General features: G+C 40.7%; 1 protein-coding gene across 5 annotated transcripts in view; it reads left to right on the top strand.

Annotated features, from left to right (window-relative positions):
- Window positions 1-21,602, top strand: part of COLEC10 (collectin subfamily member 10) — a 397,848-nt gene that overhangs the window by 107,579 nt on the left and 268,667 nt on the right. The window lies entirely within an intron of this gene.

Genomic DNA, 21,602 nt, shown 5'->3' with positions numbered 1-21,602 from the left:
AACTCAGGACCTTGTGCTGAGCTATACCCTCCCGCCCATCAATGCAGCTCTTAAAAATATTCTTTCCTTTTCTCTCCTTGATCTCTGAGTATCAAGTGAAAGGCTTAAATTCCCCATTCCCCTACTCCTACAGTAGTCATGTTTTGTTAGGATGTGAGGGGAGAGAAAGAGCAATAGAATCTTCCCAGGAATCAAAAAAGGAATAGCAATGGGTATGTCTAGAAAAACGCTTAATAAATAACACGGAACCAAAAGTCTTGCCATTTCTGTAGCTCAAACGTAATAGACAAATACTTTCACCATTTGTGTGGTCAGGCATCTAGCTCCCCGGTGCCCCTCCCCCTGTGGCGGGAAAGAGCACATCCCCTTGTTATGCAATATGGACCTAGGAAGTGGTTTTAGATTGGTTTTGGCTTCTTTGAGATGGTTTTGGATAAGATTTTGTTATGAAAGCTAAACACAAGTTGTGATTGCATGCTCTAAGAATGTCCCCCATTCATTGGCTGTTCAGTCTCCTAAACCCACGCTGAAATCCTGTAGTGCAATTGATGTCAGAGGCAATTTAGAAAGAAAAGAATAAGAGCTAGCTACTGAAAAATAAGAAAATGGCTTTGGGATTTGATTCTGTGGATGAGCAATGCAATTGCTATGATCATGGACAGTGCTCAGTTCTGCTTGGCAGAGGCACGTACCTCGGATGACTGTATCCAAGTGGCATGCCAGGACCCCTACAAGTTTAAGTGACATAATAGGGGGTAAGCATATAGGATTGGGAGGTCTCAAGACATTCCAACAGAGTTAAATGTAGGGGAGAGATGTCACATTTGCTAACTCCCATTTTCCATCCTAAATAGAGAAACAGTGAATCACTAGACTGTTATATAGAAATATGAAATTCATTAATGAATAATAGCTGAAAATTGAATGGAAGGAGGAGGAGGGTATATAGAGTTGAAAGAGAGATTTGTAGAAACTTTTTGTTCATCTTATATTCTACCAGAATTACCACAACAGTAAAATAATAAGACTGTGATTTTCCAGAGAACAATGACCGTATATTTTCAACTTTGTATCCTCAGCAACCAGCACAGTTCCTGGTATATAGTAGGTGCTCAATAAATGTCCGTTCACTGAATGGATATGCGATCAAATGCTTGTGTTCATGGAGAGAAGTCACATATCACATTCATAATATTCACATTATGATATGCACAGTAATATAATTTTCGTCAACTCATTATCTGTGACAAAAGATCAGTGAAGTTTTTCTCTAAAGGGCTAGATAGCCAAGCTTTTAACTTTTTCAGGCCAAGAGGTGAAATTGAGAATATTACATAGGTACTTCTATAACATGAGGGAGAACAAATTTTCACTACATTTACTAATGAAATGTAAAATGTAATAATAACTGAGTATACTTTTTTGTAATGGAGTGAGAAAAAAGGAATTCTTTGGGGGGATAAGATTTTATTTAATTGGATTTGATGTCCCCTATCATCAGAATATTTTGCAAATGTTCATCTGTTACTGATGTGTAATGAGATTTTAATTATTTCATTTAGGATTTGAATTTTACATAATTTTTGCCCATCACTAAATATTATTTGTCTTTGATTTTTTTTTCTGCTATTGAAAAGGGTAAAGGGCATTCTTAGCAATCCAGCCAGAGAAACACAAGTGGCCCGTGGGCTGCACTTTGCTGACCCCGGATCTTTACCTACTTGCTTTGAAAAGCGTACAATGTGTGTATTTATTTGTTTTCAAACCTGTCATTGAAAGTTGAATTTGAAATTGTGCATCTAATTACATTATTTGCATTCTCTCATAGAGTAGAAAAGTACCTCCATGTGAGAGTTTTTCTTTGTTTTTTAGAAAAATACTTTCATGTGAGTACTGGTCTGAGAACCATACCAGAAACATTCACTTTGATATCCTTTTGGTTAACCTGAGAGCTTCCCTCCTAAACTGAGCACAATTCTTAACTAGACTGGGCTAGAGGACAAGGACTTCGCAAGAACTTCCTCTTCTGGGATAAAAATACAGTGACAAGGACAGAACCCTAAGGAACTGCCAAGTCCTCTGAATGCCCAAATTTGAAGCTATTTTTTCATGTTGTCATTTTGGTCGGAAATGTTTGAAATGCTTCTGTGCCTTGTCCGCCTTGCTCCCCACTGTCACTTCCAGGCTGTCTGTCCTCCTTCCTCTCTCAAAACCCCAGATTCTTTGAAGTGCACATCATTGACTTCATTATCCATCACCGTTCCTTGTCACTCTCATGTCTGTATGTTCAAATGTCTTCTTCTCCTTCACTGTGTCCTCACCTCCTGGCCTCGTCTGTTTCCCTGTAAATCACCACCTAGGATGGTGGTGAAGGGCAGAGAATCTAGAATCAGACTGATTTGGTTCAAAGCCTGGCTCTATCACTTACTAGCTCTTCTCTGTCTCTTAAACTATGAAATGGGTGTGAAAATCGTACCTACCTTGTAAGGACATTATGAGGATTAAATGAGATTTTTAAAAATGATAAATACTAAGAACAGTGCTTGTCATATAGTGAACACTCAATATATTCAGAAGCTTTACCATCACTGGAAGGTATCTGGTGCTTGTTAGTATCGTTGACCCTCTGAATTAAGGACCTTTGGAGCAGCCCAGGGTCTAGACCTATTGATATCTGAGATAACTAGTCCCAAACTGTTTGAAGTAATCTCAGTTGGGTCTCCGTGGCTTGCAGCAGGAAGAATAATGATCCAGACTTCTCTGTCCTTATTTATTTGATCTCTTGTATTTGGTGGCATTTATCATTGTCGACCTCTTTCTCCTTCCTGAAACACATTTTTCTTTAGGATTCTGTGACTCACAATCCTTCTGTTTTCCTGCTACCTAACACACTATACTTTGAGTGACTCACCGCCTACTCTTTCTTCACCATCATTCTAAATTTCAGTGTGACACAGGGCCCTACCTTTATCTTTCTTGGTGTCATGATCTACACTGTCTCCCTAGAGAATATACTCAATGCAATGGTGTCTATAAACTAAAGACTCTCACTTTTATATCTCCAGTCCCAATCCCCTTTCTGACTTGCAAATTCATATACCTAACTTCCTACATGACCTCTCCATTTGGGTGTCTAATAGACATACTGCTCATAACATGGACAAAACAGAAACATCTCCCCATCCACCTGCTATATCTGCTCTCCCGAAAGATTTTGCTGTTTCAGTAAATGTCATTACAGTGTAACTTGCCATACAGGCCCAAACTCTAGAATTTGGGAGTTGGATTATTTTATTTTCTTCACACTTTACATAAAAACATGTATGCTTTCTTGCCAAAACATGTCCCTGAGTTCAGCCACTATTCACAAATCTTGCTGCTAAAACTTGAGTCTGAGCCTCCATTCCCTCTGGTCTGTTCTTCTACAGTGGTGTCCAGCCTCATGGGTCTCCAGGCCTTCACGTGGGCCCTTCCCTCCCATAATCCTTCCTCTAGAGTCATCATTCTAAAATGCAAACAAGATTGCATCACTTCCCAGGAAAAGCTATCCAATGAATTCCCATTAAAAATGCCAAACTCCTGGCTTTGCCTGCTAAGCCCTACAGGATCCAGATGGCACTCACCTCTCCAACCTCTTCTCATAGTTCTCAGCTACTGAGATCCAGCTACCCTTGCTTTCCTTCTGCCCTGTGAACAGGTCAGCCTTGTTCCCTTCTCAGAGTCTTTGCACTTGATCTTCTTCTCTTTGGAACAATCTTCCCATCCTTTTTCCCACTTCTCAACTCCTGCCGCACCCAGATTTCTGCATGGCTGCCTTTGACTTGTAGTTCAAGACCAAGTACACACATCTCCTCCTAAGAGAGATCTCCGATGACATTAAATAACCCAGCATCCACATTCAATCCCTGCTACCATTTTCCTATTTTAACTCCTCCATGGTATATAATAAAACATAAATTAACTGTCTATTTGTGTTACATAACATTTTGGCCTATTTTCCCAATGAAGATGAAGCTCTTCAGGTGGGGGACTCGCTTGTTTAACTGTATCCCTGGTGCCAGTTAATATCTGGAGTCTTGATGTCAGATTCAAGCCCTCACTCTTAGTTGCCAGGGCTCCAGCTCTACTGAGACCATGAGTGTCCCTTGTTCCCTTTGCTTCCAGAGATCACTCATCCTGTTGAGATCAAGGTAGATATAGGTGCCAGTGTTCTCTACCATTTTTATTTTGGAGAATCTTTATACATCCTTTCCCACCTTCTTCTTTTGGAAGTAGAAGACACTTGGAAATCACACAGATGTTGAAGCTGCTTAGATACAGGTTTGACTGTCAACCCCAGTGTTAGGCAAATATCTTCACCTCTCCTAGTTTCAGTTTCCTCTTACATGAAATGGTGATAATCTTTCCTACTTTTCAAAGTTTTGTTTTATGTGATAAATAAGCATATTTCACTGCATAAAGAGAGTGATCAATCAACATCATTGCTATTATTCTTTTTTTTAATTTTTACAATTTTTATTTATTTATTTTTTGGAGGGGGGTAATTATATTTATTTACTTATTTTAATGGAGGTACTGGGGATTGAACCCAGGACCTCACACATACTAAGTGCACATTCTACCACTGAGCTATACCCTCCCCATTGCTATTATTCATTATTGACTTGTGTATCTCTTATTATCTTAAGAGTGTGGCTGCCAGAAGGATTTAGCTTTGATCCAGTCTGTGAACTTCAGCTTCCTTTGGCATCAGCGTGGTCCTGTGAAACGCTGTACGTCACTGTTCCCTCTAGCGATAGCTTCCTCTGAGCCACCTTCTTTTCTCACGGCTGGAAACAGCTGCAGACAAACACCAGTGAATCAGAGAGAACTGAGTGCCATCCCAGCTACTTGTTTACTGGGTTGTGTTGAGCAACTTAACACTTTAATTTCTTTTAGTTACTTAACTCTTGTTCTCCTCATCCGCATAATGAGAATAATCCTTGCAAGCCTTACATCACGGTTTGCACAGTGAACATCTCTGAGTTTGCCCTATGAGAATTGTCTCCGGTCTTCCTGGATCTTCCTCCCAATCCCACTCCCATTTCTGGGCATCCGCATGGTTTCTTTAGGAATAGAGAGAGTTCATTAGCCCAAAGGGGTAGGCAGGATGAACAGAACTTTTTTTTTTTGCCAGGAATTTTTGAATTGATAAGTGCACAGAGAGTATCTCTCTAGTGACAGACCCTTTACGATATAACCACTTTGAGCTGCTGGTAGCCCAGTTCCCTTCCAGAGAGAGAAAACTTGTCTGCAACAAGAGGGAATAAGCAACGTGCAGAGAGGACCAGAGGGGAGAGATCCAGAAAAGGACTTAGTAGCCTTTGAGTTGTTGATTCTAAGTATTCCTAAAGCTGCGCTGCACCCGTGACCTTTACTCAGTCTTCCTGTTTAAACTTCTTTGGAATTTTTTAGTCAAACTTTTCCCTTTTTTGCCTAAATGACTTGGAGTCCTATTGCTGATACTTACCAACAAAGGATCCAGAAATCAATCCAGGCTTGTGTCCTTTTGTAAGTTATGTGTCTTCTCGGAGCCTTGGTTTCTTTAACTTACTTCCATTTGAATGACATGGTTGGCGGTTCCTGTTAGGTAGCTGTTATTATTATGATTAACAATGTGATGTTGTTGGCAGTAGAATCTCTCTGACCCACTCATCATTTCTCTCCCATTCTGACTTGTGAACAGGGCTTCTGAGGAAAAGTAGACTGAACAGTATGTAAGAAGTACCGTGAAGCAGGAAGTGTTTCCTGGGGAGACTTCTGGGAAGCTCTTAGCGTATTCAGGCTAGGGAATTAATGGAGTTTGGAAACGATGAGCAAAGAGAAGAGAGATTAGCAAGGCTGATGTGGTCAGAATTTCTTAAAGAGTTCTAACCACAGCAGCCTCCAGGGTGCCAACTTAAATGATCATGGTCACTTTTGAAGTAAAATTTTTGATTGCTGCCCCAAAAGCATATTTCTTTTCTTATTTAACAGATGACATTAACAAAACTAGTAGGAGACAGAAAATGAGAGAGATGATAGAAAATAGCCAGCTGTTCTGGAGGTGAGGAATAGAAACATTGAACCACTTCCTCCTCCCCCGTAGATAAGAAGAAAGCAAGTCATGATAAAATATTAGTTTCAACGTAACATACGCAATCAGTCCATGCTTTTTAACAATTTAATTAATTTTATTTTTAGAGCAGTTTTAGGTTCATAGCAAAATGGAACAGGAAGTATAGAGAGTTCCCATATCGCTTCTGTCACCTTCCCCCACATCCGCCCTCCCCCATTATCTACCTCTGACACCAGAATGGTATATTGAATACAGTCTTCTGTCACTTGGTTGCATGCATTCAAGTTTCCTCCATGTCTCTTTGTGGCTTGATAGCTTATTTCTCTTTAGCACTAGATAACAGTCCTTTGTCTTGATATAGTACAGTTTATCCATGTGCCTACCAAAGGGCATCTTGGTTTCTTCCAAATGTTAGCAATATGAATAAAGCTACTCAGGTTTGTGTGGACATAAATTTTAGATTCATCTGAGTAAATATCAAGAAGCATGATTGCTGGATAATACGGTAATAGTATGTTTAGTTTTGTTTGAAAACCTGCCAGACTTTCCCAGGGTGATTATATAATTTTTCACTCCCATCAGCAGTGAATGAGAGTTTCTGTTGCTCCACATCCTCGCCCGCATTTGTTGCTGTCACTGTCAGTGTTCTGGAGTTTGGCCATTCTAATAGGCAGGCAGTGGTGTCTCATCGTTGATTTTAATTTGCGTTTCCCTGATGATATATGATGCGGAGCATCCTTTCATACGCTTACTTGCCATCCGTGTATCTTCTCTGATAAAGTGTCTGTTCAGGTCTTTGGGCCACTTTTTTAATCAGGTTGTTTGTTTTCTTATTGTTGAGTTTTAGGAGTTCTTTGTATATTTTGGATAACTGTCCTTTATCAGCTGTGTCTTTTGCAAATGTTTTCTCCTAGTCTGTGGCTTATCTTCTCATTTTCTTGAGGTTGTCTTTTTAACCCATGTTTTGAAATCAAAAATATAACTATTTCAGTACTCCTGCATTGATGTGCCTTGGGTTTAAGAACATCTCAAGGCCATGTGTAATCATCACTGCTCTGTCATCCATTTCTGATTTGATGGGCAATGACTATTTATGGACCAACTCGTGCAATCCAGTCAGTCACCTTGGCTATTGTGTCTTTTACTTAACATATTTGCCAAAAATTAGAATAGGCAGAAATATCCTCCTGATGAAGTACAATACAGCCTTAACTGATATCAAACAGGACTAAGTTATAGCACCTATTTTAAAATCTTCATCAACGTAGTACAAGTGTGAAATGGATTGACTTCATCTCCTCCTGCTGCAACAAAGAGAAATACGAGTGTGTTCCTTTATGCTGATAACCTTGTAATTATTCTCTGAGTGAACTTAAACAGCAGTGTGGGTCTGTTGGCATCTTACTTCCATAAGGAGCAACTCAGCATAAAATTTTGCAAAACAAAAAAATTTTGTAATTGGTAGACATTGAATTTTAAGTATCCTCAGGCAAGAAGTCAGTTTATTATGTCTTTTGTAGGAATGTAGTCTCAGCCTGTGAGTGGATTTATTTTCTTATTCAGGCATGCATTTTGCTCCTAATTCATCCTGATGGCTCCTGAGAATCTAGTTCTTAAAATGAGATGTTTGCTGTTTTATGTTCTGATGTTCTTTTATAAATGAGGCCAACAGCTGGTCACACGCATACACACACACACACACACCAAACACACATAAACACACACAGATACACACTGCTATGAGCTAAAACATGAGCAAGACTAAATCTTTTAATTTCATGTTGCCTGGTGCTGAGCTGTGGGGTTTCAGACAGATACACATGCTTGAAAAGATCAAACCTCTGCTCTGGAAAAAAAAATTAACTTTATCTTTAGACCTCCCTGCAGCTCTCTCTGCACTATTATAATTAAATTTTAATGTATGGCTTATTTCCATTTTTGCCTCAGCTGCCAGGAAACAATACCATCCACTGCCTGTGATAGGAATTGATTATTTTACTTGAGCATAGCCTGTTGACAAGCCCCAATTGCCTCCATGTCCTTTGGATAATTTTTTAAATTGCTATTTATTATTAGCAGTGTGCTTAATTTTTAATCTGTTTAAATGGTTTTTGAAGACATTCCAATACATTCAATAGCTTCTTTCAACAGAAATATATTGAGTGCTGTGCAAGTTATTGAGTTGTCTCTCAGTTTTGAATCCACCCTTTTACACTCAGCTTTTGTGATGCTGGGGCTGGGACTGGGTCTGTGTGAACCGCATTTTGGCTTGGTCAGCTGGCTCCGTGTTAGACTCCACCAGTAGGGGGCGACAGAGGGAGGCTGATTGCTTAAAGAGGAAGAAGGGACATCTTCCTCCTAGCTTCCCAGGAGCTTCCTTTCTGCTCTGTGTTCCCAGTGATGTCACCCAGGCAATACTTCTTACCCCATAGTAGCAACTGCTCCTTTCCAAAGCAACAGCTGGATCCAACGTGCAGTTAGTCCTTTCCAGTGTGAACAGAGTCCATTTCATCACACTTGCCATCTTGCCAGCATCAGCCTTCCGCAGCCCTTCTTCAAAGATCTGGACCCCAAGCCCACCAGGTCACTCCTCAGAGACACCATCCAGGGAGACCTCCCTTCTCAGAGCCCTGAGTTTCAGCTTGTCAAGGACCCCCGTCTAGGTTACTAAATTTTAATATTTCCAACATCTTCCTTGTTCCTCCTGCCCGAGAGGTGGTAGTTGCTTCCTGCTCTTGTTACTTCTGAGACACTTGAGAGTAACTTCTTATCACTTCAGGTACCTACTTAACAACTTTATGGTAGTAACACTTCTTTATATTAAATTTCTTCTCATCAAATAACGATGTGATTTCTGATTCCCAGTTGGCTCCTCTAATGTAGGTACTTAGCACAGATCAAGCATAGCTCTATGTGCCAAGGAGCAGTCATGACCCAGATAAATACACTGTCTTCATAGAATTGATCTTCTTGTAGGGCTAGACAGGCAACACACATAAATAGTTACTAAGATAAGTACTTTTTCACTACTAGGAAAACAAATAAAGCCAAGGAAAGGGGAAGAGAGTGACCAAGGTGGTAGGAAGAGGCTAGTAATGTATGGGGATGATGGAGAAAAGGCGTCTCTGGGCAGGTGACATTTGAGCAGATCTGAAGGAAGTGTAGGATCAAATTATACAGCTATGTGGAGCAGGAGTGTTTCAGACAGAGAGACTAGGAAGTGCAAAGGCCCTGGGGGTGACACATGCTTGCTATAGTTAGGGAAGGGAAAGGCCAGTGTGTTTCTAGCAAAGGGAGCAAGTGGGAAAGTGGTAGAAGATGAAAGCAGAGGGGAGGCTGGAAGACCAAGTCCTGCAGGGCCCTGGGAGTCAGAGTAAGGATTCTGACTTTTCATCATAGTGTAATCGTAGGCCACTGGAGGAGTTCAGATACAGGAAGCACAAGATAGTCCTCAATGATCAAAGTTTGTTGAGCATCTACTTTGTGCCAGGCATTTTTCTAAAAGCAAGTAATATAGCAATAAACAAAACTGGTCTATTCCTGCCCTTCTGGTGGCAGAGACAGACAGGGAGCTTCTCAGTCAATATAGAATACATCTGATCACGTGTGCCTGTGGAGAAAAGAAGAGCAGGATCAAGGTGTAGGGAGAACCTGGAGGAGAAGAGCCTGAAGGGAGCAGAGGGAGGTAGGAAGGCCAGTTAGGGGGCAATTGCAATACTCTGAGCAGGAGTGACTTTGACCATGATGGGGATAATGTTTAAAAAGTGTGGTCAAATTCTGTATATATTTTGTATGTAGGGGATGACAGAATTTTCCAATGATTTAAGTGGCTCCACATTGCTCTTAAAGTACAGGTCTTGATCATGGCCTACAAGATTTAGCATGGTCTTGTCTCTGCTTACATTTGTAATTCCCTCTCTCCCCTGACTTCCCCGTTATACACTGTTCTTTCACTCTACAGAACGCATACCAGTTCCTCCAAAGAGCCCTGCTCCCACTGGCTGTTGGTCACTTGCACATGCCAGTCCCCCTCAAGAACTTATTTACCTGAATAGCACCTTCCCCTCCTCCTTCAAGCCATGGCTTATCTTTCCCCTATTCACAGAAGTCTTCCTGTTTTCTGGAGATGAGGTTAGCTGATTCTCCTATGAGCAAGACGCCAAGGCTGTCTTGATCTTCTACAGCTAATCAGACATCTAGAAAGCTGTGCATATTCTTACTGTAATCAAAACTCTTTGTTTAGCCATATCATTAACTCTGTTTTGGCTTCAAAGTTCTTGGTTGGAGGAAGAGTTGAGGGAGGATCTCTTTAGACCACAAACACAAAGTTATAGGACCCAAAGCGATAGAGGTGCTTGGCAGGCAGCATACCATCCACTGAATACTTGGCATAGACACTTCTCAATGTATTCATATTTAGAAACAACTTCATACTAATAAAGAATAATTGTAATTGAATTTTTAAAATTTTGGAACCTAATGCTTTGCCATCATGACCTTAAAATGTCCTTATTGTCTCAAGACTTTAATTTATTATATTCACTTTTTTCAGTGCCTTGTTTTTTACGCCTTGATTCTGAACACACAGCAGATTTTAGTCCACAGCTCACAGCACCTTGGAGAGAGAACTATTGCTTCTATTAAAACAACATGCAAAATACATCACACGCTCTCTTCCCGAAATACGGAGTGAATTTCTTTAAACCTTGGAAACACTCCATTTCCATGAAATAAATCATCCCAGACTGGTAAATTCCCTGAGATTATTGTAACAGACTTGTTAAGTCAAACTGAGAAGGGATTTCTATTTTGAGAGAACAGTGCTTTTGGCAGTCAGGAAAGCCTTCTGTAGACATCTTTTTGAGAATGGGATAACTCATCTGAATTCATCACAGCCAGAAATAAAGATTCTTGGTGCCTGATGTAGGTGCGTTACCGGAAACATGGTAAGTCTGGCTTAGTATTACTTGCAAAAATTATTTATGGCTGGCACTCTCAATGTGTTTAAAAAGAAAAAGAAACACTTCACTTTTGGTTAAATGTTTCTGTCTTGCTTTTCATCATTTATTTGAAATCTACCTTCAAAATGCCCAAAATAAGGTTGTTGTTGGACAGACCTCTATCTGAAATCCAGGAAATAGTTTTCATTTTGGCCCCAGTTAGAACCCACATCATGTATATTAATGCAATTTTCTCATTCTAAAGTACTTTTTGTTTCTCTGTTGCAGCCAGGCTTTTATTAACATGCTTAAACCAATAAATCCTCGTCTGTACAGGAGTGAGCTAATTGTGTCCTATAATGAAGAGGTCTGAATTTCATTCGTCAAATTTATGTTTACACACAGCTGCCTCATTGAATGCAGACCAGCTTAAGAAGAAGTATCTTTCCAAAGAACTATGTTGAATGAGTACATTCAAAAAACTCTTTTCTTGCTAATGACATTTTAAACAACTTAATTATGTAAATTTTATTTTTGCTGAAGGTATGCAAACTCTTCCTACTAAAATATTTACAAGTTTTCTTCATGATATGCCATTTTCTATTGGTTAGCATGCTCATCTTACCCATAAAATTCTTTCTTACATGAAAAATATATAGTCATTAACCTGTTTTGTTACTTCCCCTTAGAATGACCTCTCTGCCCTTCTTTGCTTGGCTAAATCCTCTGCCCCTTTCAATCTAGCTAAAATCTCACCTTGCAGTCTTACCTAATTTGGGCAGAATATCATGCAGATGATGGTGATTCCACTACTAAGTGTGTTCTACTCTCTTAGTGGGGTCAATACAAGCAAATATTTCCTGGATGTCAAAGATTTGTCCACCTATGAGAATGACCTTAATTTATTGTTGACTTAATGGAAATTATCGGCACTGGAATGAATGTTATTTGTTTGCTTTTACAACAACTCTGAGATGCATTGCATAGAACATTGGTTGCTTTGGCCTTTCTGGAAGACATTTACCTTCATCCAAGTAGTAGCACTCTGATGTACCTTGGGATTCCTTCCAGTGATGCCTCCAGGTGTGAACATATAACTGATCAGAATAAATGAGGTTCAATTCCTAAACTCTTGGTAGACCTGTTGGCCAAGAGAAGTCTTCATCACATTAGACTTGGGCTATGAGGTGATTACCCTTGAGTTCTAGGGGCCATCAAGATAGGAAAGTGTATTTGAAAATTAGGCCATTTCAGAAGAAAGAAGGCATATGGGAGAGATCACTTCCTGACAGTGTTGAGTACCCGAATCCAAGTGCACCAGAATCTAGAGACTCCTAGGTTTTTTAGTTATGTAGTCAATAAATTTCTCTTATTTCAGTATGTTTTTGCTTATACAAGTTTGGGTTGTTTTGATATTTGCAATTGAAAGAGCTCTGAATAAATATTTTAGTTCCAGAATCTATAGATGAGGAAATTAAGCTGAGAGAGAGTTAGAAAACTGGAGAGCTAGTAACAAATAAAACTGGAATTGTTAGTCAGGTGTATCTGCCTCCAGGGACCATTCTGTCTCTGCTCTACCATATTGCATTACAGTTTTCTAGTATGTTTCGGGTCCTTTGCTGGTATGTTTTGGTTCCTCCAAATTTTTTTTAAAATTTTTTGGTGGATAAAGGCTATAACTTCAGTTGTATCATTTTCTACTATTATTTTGGAGGAAGATAATATGAGGGACACAAAAGCTTTTGTGTTCTGAATACTTAACAATAGAAGCTCCATCAATACCCATTGGGTTTTCCAGTGTTTGACATTCATCCTGTGTGGTCTTACTCTGGGTTCAAGAACCTTGCTTGAAGTCAAAGCCATTCTTGTTCATAGAGTGATCTCCTAGTCTGTGTTACTCTGCTATCTGTTGTCCACAATCCCCATCTCCATCAATTTGCGTTATTTTCAGAAACACAGACAAGCTGAGTCGGACCATCACAAGGACACTTAAAGTGGAAATACTGGGGAAATTATGACTGTTCCTAGGCTGGATAACAGACAGCGTTGAAAGAAACATTTAAATTTCATTTCTAGAATTGTCATTGCATGTCACCTTGGCCTCGGACAAAATCATTTTTCTAGATTTCTCCAAAGGGAAGAGAATAGGGGCAGGAGAGGGCTAACCAAACAACCCCAGGTAAATACGTTTATTCTTTGCAGTGTTGAACTGCGTTCCCATTTTCCTGAAATTGCTGTGAACTCATGGGTCAGATCTCAGAAAGAGCCTTTTGATATTTCAAAAATAGTTCTTTTCATTTATAGCTAGAAGAACGAAAACAAAAACGAAGCAAATAGAAAACAGATCTGGTGCACACACAGAGCTGCAGGCAGGTGGGCCATTTGGATTGGTCAGTGTCGTTTACTGAGACCTAATTAGCTAGGCTGCCTTGGTGGCATTTTCAGAAAGGAGACTGGAATCCTCCGCTTGTAAATGTCCCCATTAGCTCAGTGTGTGTGTTTTCATTGGCCTTTGGGGAAGACTCGAGGTCTATTATGGTTTTGTTGATGGCTAACAGTGTTCTTGGCGCCGAGCGAGATAGAGAAGAAGGTACCGGATCCACCCAAAGGCGCTTGCAACCTAAGTTAGTAAAACAAATAACTCACTATTAGTCTTGACCTTGCTGGAAATTGGGCTTAAATATCAGTGGTGCTAAATTCCAGAATATTTCTATTTATGCCCCTCCGGGATGGGCAGGAATGACATTGTGGAGCAACTGTATTGCCTGGTATGTTTCCTTTCTTCCATTTTTAGCATGTCCATCTTTCTTCCATACTCCAGGGCTTTTTCCATGGCTGAGTCAACCACATATGTGGTCTCTCGGCATCCATTCTTTGGATTTAATATTCACCCTCACTTTAGTTCATTGTAGTCAAATTTCATTTATCTCCTTCTACTGTGGGTGGTAGGAAAAAAGCATTGGCCTAGACAAACCCTACAAATTATTTTATGTGGGAACAACTTTTTTTCTTATATATACTTGTGTGGACATCCATGGCACTTCAAATAAAATAGCGAATTGAGTGTGAAGACCCAGTTTAGACAGCGACTGACAATTGGCCAACATCCTCTGCCAGTGTAGTTGTTTTTCACATTGGTAGGGAAGGAAAATATTGCACCTCAGACTCCCTGACATTCATACCTTTGGGAAGGATGAGTGAAACAGGAGAGGTAGTGGAGGGAAGTGGAGAATGACTGGTGGGGCAGAGCCTGGAAAAGGGAGGCCAGAAATTCACAATTGGAAAGCTAATTTTTGTAGGCAGTCTCAGGTTATTGCCAAGTAGAAGTCTTTATGAGAAAGAATGAATAGAGCTGTTTAAGAGTTAAGCAAAGTGTTGATCTTGCTTCTAGCCCATACATAACTCCTGCTTATAAGCAATCAGAAGTGTGCTAGGTTTGGAACATAAAGCTAGTTGACATCTGCTGGTGAGAACTAGTCTACATCAATGAGATGAATGGACTGTGACCACATGCAATAGGATGGGTGAATCCTATAACCATATGTTGAGCAGAAGAAGCCAGACACAAGAGACCAAAGACTGATTAATTCTATTTAAGGAAGGTTCAAGAACAGGGAAATTAGTCTATGATGTTAGAACTCTGCCTAGTGTGACTGTTGGAGAAGTGGTGACTGAAGGAAGGGATACTCTGGGATGTTTGAAACATTTCATTTCTTGGTCAGGGTGATGGTTGTATGAGTGTGCTCCCTTTGTGAAAATGTACCAAGCTGTATACTTGTAATGTGTGTATTTTCTCTGTATATTTTTCATACTTTAAAAAGATTGCTTAAAATTGTTTCTGTCTATTAGAGAGATGTTTGCATGCACATGTGCTGCTTGGAGCCATTGAAAGCTTCTGCTAAACAATTGAATTGGCTTGTTTTTCAAATTAGTAGCTGACTGACATTTGATTTCTGGGAAATATTTGTTAAGTAAATAATTTCCGGTTTAAAAAATGGAGCCAGTATGTCTTGGACAGTAGCCTGATGGATACTTAAGGATTATGGGTCGGTATGCACCCTTATCACAGTTAGAGGCAGTTAAGCCAAGAACCGAGTGCTCTTGGTGCCCTGTCCCTGAGTTCAGGAGGAGAGCAGGGAGGCTAGATTGTGGCAGCTTCATGGCAGATGCAAACTGGTTTTACTCCATTTTTCCTCAGATCCTGAGATGTGTGGCGGCCACTGTAACCAGAGCTGGTCCCCCTCCTTCACTCAGCCCACTTCTGTCTGCCCATTCCTTTCCCCAGCGGAATATTGTGTTCTCTCTCTCTCGCTCTCAGGAGGGGAGCTGGCATTTGAAAGACTGTGAAGACTGTGGTTGACCAGGTATATAAGAGACCAGAGAGAGGAGAAATAAGAGAGAGGAAGGAAAGAAAAGGGAAAAGGAGAGTAAGTCAAGAGAGGTGTGTCGAGGTAATCTGGAGGTCTTTCTTTAAAGACCAACTAATAGTGACAAAATAGTAAGATCTTCACACTATCCTATTTTTTTAAATGTTCAATATATACTTACCATATGCTAGGAGCTGCCTCCATGCTATATGCCCTGTACAACTCCACTTAATTTTAACCTTATAGACGATAAAGTTGAGGTAATCAGGAGGATTTTGAGCACAGTATGTCAGACTCCAGTCTACATCCTCTTACTAAGCTAAACCCTCTTATTCAGAGCCCACTAAGTCAGAATAATAATGCAGTGTTCTTAAGTGCCTACAGCATCTCAAGGACCTTTATTTCATCTTTTATTTTTTAAAATCTTACTGTGGTAAGAACACATAACTTGAGATCTACCCTCTCAACAAATGTTTAAGTGTGGAATACACTATTGTTGACTGTAAGGACAATGTTGTACAGCAGGTTTCTAGAACTTAATCCTCTTGCTTAACCGAAGCTTTGTGCCCAGTGATTAGTAATTCCCCATTTCTCTCTTCCACCGGCCGCTGGTAACCGCCTTTCTGCTCTTTGAGTCTATGAATTTGACTATTTTAGATACCTCATATAAATGGAATGATGCAGTATTTATCTTTCTGTAACTGGCTTACGTCATTTACCCTAATGTCCTCAAGGTTCATCCATGGATCACATATTGAAGAATTTCATTTTTAAAGGCTGAATAATATTCCACTGTGTGTAAATACTACTTGTTCCTTAGCCATTCATCTGTCAGTGGACATTTAGGTTGCTTCTGTATATTAGCCTTTGTGAACAGTGCTGTGAATATTGTGTTATTATCCCTTTCAAATCTTGATTTCAGTTCTTTGGAATAAACACCCAGAAGTGAGGTTGCTGGATCATATGGTAGATCCTATTTTTAATTTTTTGAAGAACCCTCATACTGTTTTCCATAATGGCTGCACCATTTTGTGTTCCTACAACAGTGTACAAGGGTTACAGTTTCTTCTCCTCCCCACCAACATATCTCATCTGAAATAATTTGTTTTTGTTCCTTCTGATTGATATGTGCAGATGGCTAACTGTGGTTCCCTGTGCCCATTTGTATCTGCTACTTGTTACTGGCTGTGACCTTATCATTTGGGGCTGTAACCAGTGTTGGCCTGGAGTTGGGCAGAACTACGTGGAACCACTCCAGTCCTCATGGACCCTCTGGCCACTCCGGTCTGGACTCATTCCTCCTCACCATCCCTCCTCCCCACCAGGGCTTATCTGGAACTTTACCAGCTCCTCAGGGTAAAGATAGGTCACTGGGCAGATGACCATGTGCCTTTAACTGCTGACCCTGATTTGTGTGTACTGGCTTTGGGGGAGGATTCTTGTGGCTTCTTTTTACTCTGGGTTTATATTTAAGTAAAGATTAGATTAGCTACACTCTTCTTGCCCACACATGAAAGGTTGGGTGTGCACTGCTGGATATTACCCCACAGAACCAATGGGCTATAGAATGTAGAAGTCTTTTGGGCCAAGTGTCAGGGATTAACTTGAGAATTCACATTTGAATGACTAAAATGACTAAGGAAATTTGTAAAGGTCAGTTTCAGGATTATCACAAGTATTTGAGTATCAGTGAGCTGTAAGTATTATGCCAGGTAATTTGGAGGATGTAGAAGTGTGATATCAAAGGCTGGAATGAGGAAACAGCTGAGATCAGGCTGTCAAAAAATACACTGAAAAACAAACCGAGCTGAATGAAGGTAATCAGGAAAAGGGGCTACTGATGGACACATGCTGAAATGGGAGACATGGTCACTTCACCGTGTAGGTAAGATGATCTTTCCAAGGTCTGTGTGAGTGATCACTTCTATATCTCTACAAATCTGATGCAGGGATAACTGATGTTTTGTGCATTGGCCAAATAAGTTAGGACATGCTACTTTAAGAAAATGTGTACATATTTCTCTACAGTAGGATCTTTCTGAGCTTTTTGTAAAATTATAATTTCAAAGCTCCGAGACAGATGAAGTTTCTGGTTTCCCACATGTTTTGCACCTTGAAAACATTTTCATAAGCGACATCTTCTGGAACTAGTTTTTAGAAAGTTTGGAGACAATGTTTTCCAAGTCATCTGCCTGTCATTGCATGTTCTTCTTTCTTTTAAGTTTGAAGAAGAAAATCTTGGCAGCATAATGTGGTGGAAAAGTGAGCAGAGAGCAGCCCGAGATCTGGGCTCATCACTCAAGGCTGTTTTGGTTTCACCTACTGGGAAGATGAATCCACCCCAACTGTCCTCAAAAAAGTGAGCCTACTGGAGGCTCATTGACCCAGAGACTGCCCCAGCCAAAGGATTTCAGGTTTCCTAAACTTGGGAACAAATCCAGCTGTAAACCCTTTAGGTGCATCCCCAGCATGCATTTTTCTTCTCCTTTCTCAAAATCCTCAGCTCTGACTCTTCTCAGACCTGATAATACTTGACTTAAATGTAGTTGCTCTTATCTCTTGGGGAAAAAATTATTCAGTACAAGCAATTAGGGTTCGAGAACTCCATCGGTCTCTTAGGAATTTACCTAACTGTCCCAGAACTACAAACTCCCCTCCCAAACAAAAACCCTAAAACCTGTTAACAGATCTTAGATTCTATCATATCAAAGGTCCCAGGAAATGATTGAGTTTAACACATGAGGGTTTCTGAATAAGCGCTGGGGAAAATGCACGGTGTCTGTAAACCTCAAGCAATTTAACTGTGGCTGCCAAGGCATCCACAGAGAGAGTTTTTCAATTGGTATATTTATACTTTCTTTACTTAGTATTGATTCTAAATAAGGATAAAACCCATCCTTGATGGGAAGCCTATGAGTAAGAACAGATGAATTAAAGTTTGTTTTATCTTCCCACTTTCCTTTTGCTGTAGCCAAAAAAAGCCTTCCTTTTAGAGGCAAACGAGGTGTCTCCTAGAGGCGGCAGACGCTGCCTTCAGAACAACTAAAGGATGATGGGGTAGGACAGTCCAGGGCAGCAGAGGGGCTGGGTTCCAGTGCAGGCCCAGGACTTCCGAAACCTTCCGTCTGTAAAACTGGGAGAAGCAGACCATCTGGAGGGTTCGCAGTTCTCTGAACTTCCTCCTCTGTATGCCGTTTATTGATGCCCAAGCCTGTCATTTTCTAAACCCTGTATTCCTCTTAAAACACCTGCTTTGGGGCCACCGATAAAGCAAGTGCGCTCTCTCTCTCACTTAGGTCTTGCAACAGATTGATTTCACCTTATATATTTGCTCACCAATTATTTGTAGCATTGAAAATTATCTCTGGGTAATTTGCCTTTTGGCAGAAAATGAGTAGAGAGAGTGAATGCCCAAGGTATGGTTGTTTAGATATGGGCCACTCATAGTTGTGTGTGTGTGTGTGTGTGTGTGTGTGTGTGAGATGTACAAACATCATTAAGTCAGACCTGCTTCAGATAGGAATTGTGATGATTCTCCACAACTAAGGTAGGGTTCAGGTTCGTCCTTGCTTCTGGTATCCAACAAGTTCTTGAGCGCGCAGCGAGATTGTGTCCATGCTTTGAAGAACAGTCTTTTCCAACACAGTTCTGCCCCTACCTAGACATAATTTGTGCCTGCTTGTGACCTGTTTTCTAAGTCCGGGCACACAGCTACTCTCTCCTGCGAGGTGACACTGCTGGGGCTTTGCTGATGTGTTCTCACCTCCTGGAGTCCCCTTCCTCTTCCTCCTCTTGCCCCTCCTGATCTTAGATGGTTCATTTTAAATACCCTGAGTGAAGTCAGCCCACATTCTCCACCACCTGAATGCACTGTTTCCCTTCCCAGAGTCCCAGAGTTCAGCAGTTCCACATAGCTTACCCATACCTCCAGCAGGGTACTTACCTCATTCTGCCTGACATTGTCCTAAGATGTTAAAAGAGGGATAGTCAGAGAGTCAAAAAAGAATAGGCTTTTGGAAATGCAGAGGTGGTTTCAGCTCTGGAAAACTCCAGTTGAAAAATGTCAGGTAAGTGTTTGAGTCTGTTTGACTCTTACTTTTCTTCTCTCTAAAATGAACACGATAATCACCTTGCTGTTTTTGTGAGCATAAAATGAGCTAATATAAGTAAAGAGCCTAACACCGTGCTGACTGTGTGGTGGGTAAGAAATGTAAGCTGTTATTATCAATAAAAATAATAGAAGAACTTCATCTTTTTGTCACCTTTTTAGTGTTCTCAGTGTCTGGAAAACTGTCTGTTTCCAAGGCGTTTGTTGAATAAAGAAAGAGCTCCTTTGACATATTTAAGTTCCTGTTATCCCCGTAGAGCTGCTACAACATTTCATTTAATCCTGCTAAATTAATAAAGAATAGAATTGTTTGATAAAGGAAGCAGAGGTGTGATGATATGATGATATAGTTGTTCTAGACTATTTAATTTGTTCACCAAAGCAGCAGCTCTATGGAACAACACTTGGGATTTATTTATTAAATCGTGTCTGTCTCGAGAATTTTCTGTGCATTGGGCTCTGTACTTGGTAGACCGCAGTGTTCAGCAGTAGCAATGGATAATTATTGATCATCAGTAATTATGCCTGGGCCTGGGCTTTAGGTTTTAGATGGATGAGTTAATGGAAGCAGGACCGACAATAATTTTATGAGGCAGACAATAATACTGTCTTAACAATAATAAAAATGGAGCCCAAAAAGATGGAATAACTAGTCTGCATTTATAGAGGTACGTGTGGCAGGCATTGTACTCAAACCCCGACACCCTGACTCACCAAATCCACTGTTCCTACTGTGCCATGTGAGATTTTGTCCTCAGGCAGCTTCCACCCTAATCGAATAAAGCCCGTCAATGCAGTGGAATACATTCTCCAATCCATGAAACTCTTAGGTGATTTGGAGCACATAAGGGATGAGGTCGGAAAAGCAACGGGTTTGCTAGGCACGCCTTTTTTCCCCAGTTACTTCCTCACTTAGACTTGAAAGTTTCTTGGTGGGTTTTTCCCTCACTTTCTCATAGAACTACTATGATTCATTTAGCTGGAGGTTTCAACTGTGAGGGAAAGTACCAGCCTTTGGTCATGTTTACCCATTGGCTGTGAATAGGAGTTACATGTGGTCATTCAAAGAAATCAAACATTTGATTGTATTCAGAACAGTGCTGCTAACTGACCTTTAAACCAGAGGCCCCTTCTGCTATCTCTGGTTCCTCTGAAACATTCTGTAAACAGTGCAGCAGCTAGTCCCACAATACTTTGTGCACGAACTTTGATTCTTTCAAGTGTAGCTTGGGAAAAACCAAAGAGAGAAGATAGAATTAGTACGGCAGCAGCAGTCTGGCCAGGCTTACTCAGATCCTACGTGTACAGCAGCATTTCCCAGAGCCACATAAAGAAACCGTTAGGGTTCCAAGGAGCAAGGATGATCAAATAGAGCTGTCTTTCTCTCACCTGTCTGAGACAGAACCTGACATTGCCCCCATCATAGTGACCCACGTTAAGTTCTTTGTAGATGAGTTTTCCTTGAATTAAGGTTTTTGATTTTCTATGACATTGATTTGTTTGTACCTAATCTTAGGGGATGCTTACCTGATTAATGAGTGCATTCACACATGATTGCCACCTGGGCAGACAGAGGGAGAGAGGAGTTAGTTCTAATACAGAGAGTTGAAGGGAAGAAGGCCAAAGCCTGGATGGAGACAAGCAAAGACATGCAGGGAGGCGTTGACAACCAAGGGAGAAGTATCTTTACAGTTGGGAAAAAAAAGGGAGTTGGGAAATAATGAGGCAAATTCCCTTTTGTCTTGGGCTGGTTCAGTTGTCTTGTTTACAAATATGACTACCATTCATTCATTCTTCCTTTAGCCTCAACCCTCCTCCACACGCAGGACAAGGCAACCGGCAAAGGAAACACAAAGAGGGAGGGAACTTGGTTCCTCCATCAAGTTTACAACCTAGCAATGGACACGTGTGTGCACAGCTAGGACTGCAGAAGGTCTGGTTTTAGAAAGTCAGTGTACACACAGTGGCAAAGAGCCCTGGGGCTGATGTCCTTTTTATCTGCATCTCCATAAAGTGAGATAGAAAATGGAGACGCAGGCATGCTTGGGACTCTGGGTGGAACTTTTCCAGTTCATCTCTCGGTTGGCGGA

This window comes from Camelus ferus, chromosome 25, assembly GCF_009834535.1.
Source record: "Camelus ferus isolate YT-003-E chromosome 25, BCGSAC_Cfer_1.0, whole genome shotgun sequence".
NCBI classification, from domain to species: Eukaryota; Metazoa; Chordata; class Mammalia; order Artiodactyla; family Camelidae; genus Camelus; species Camelus ferus.
Note: the sequence above shows the minus strand (reverse complement) of the source record. Positions and strands in the feature narration are given on the sequence as shown.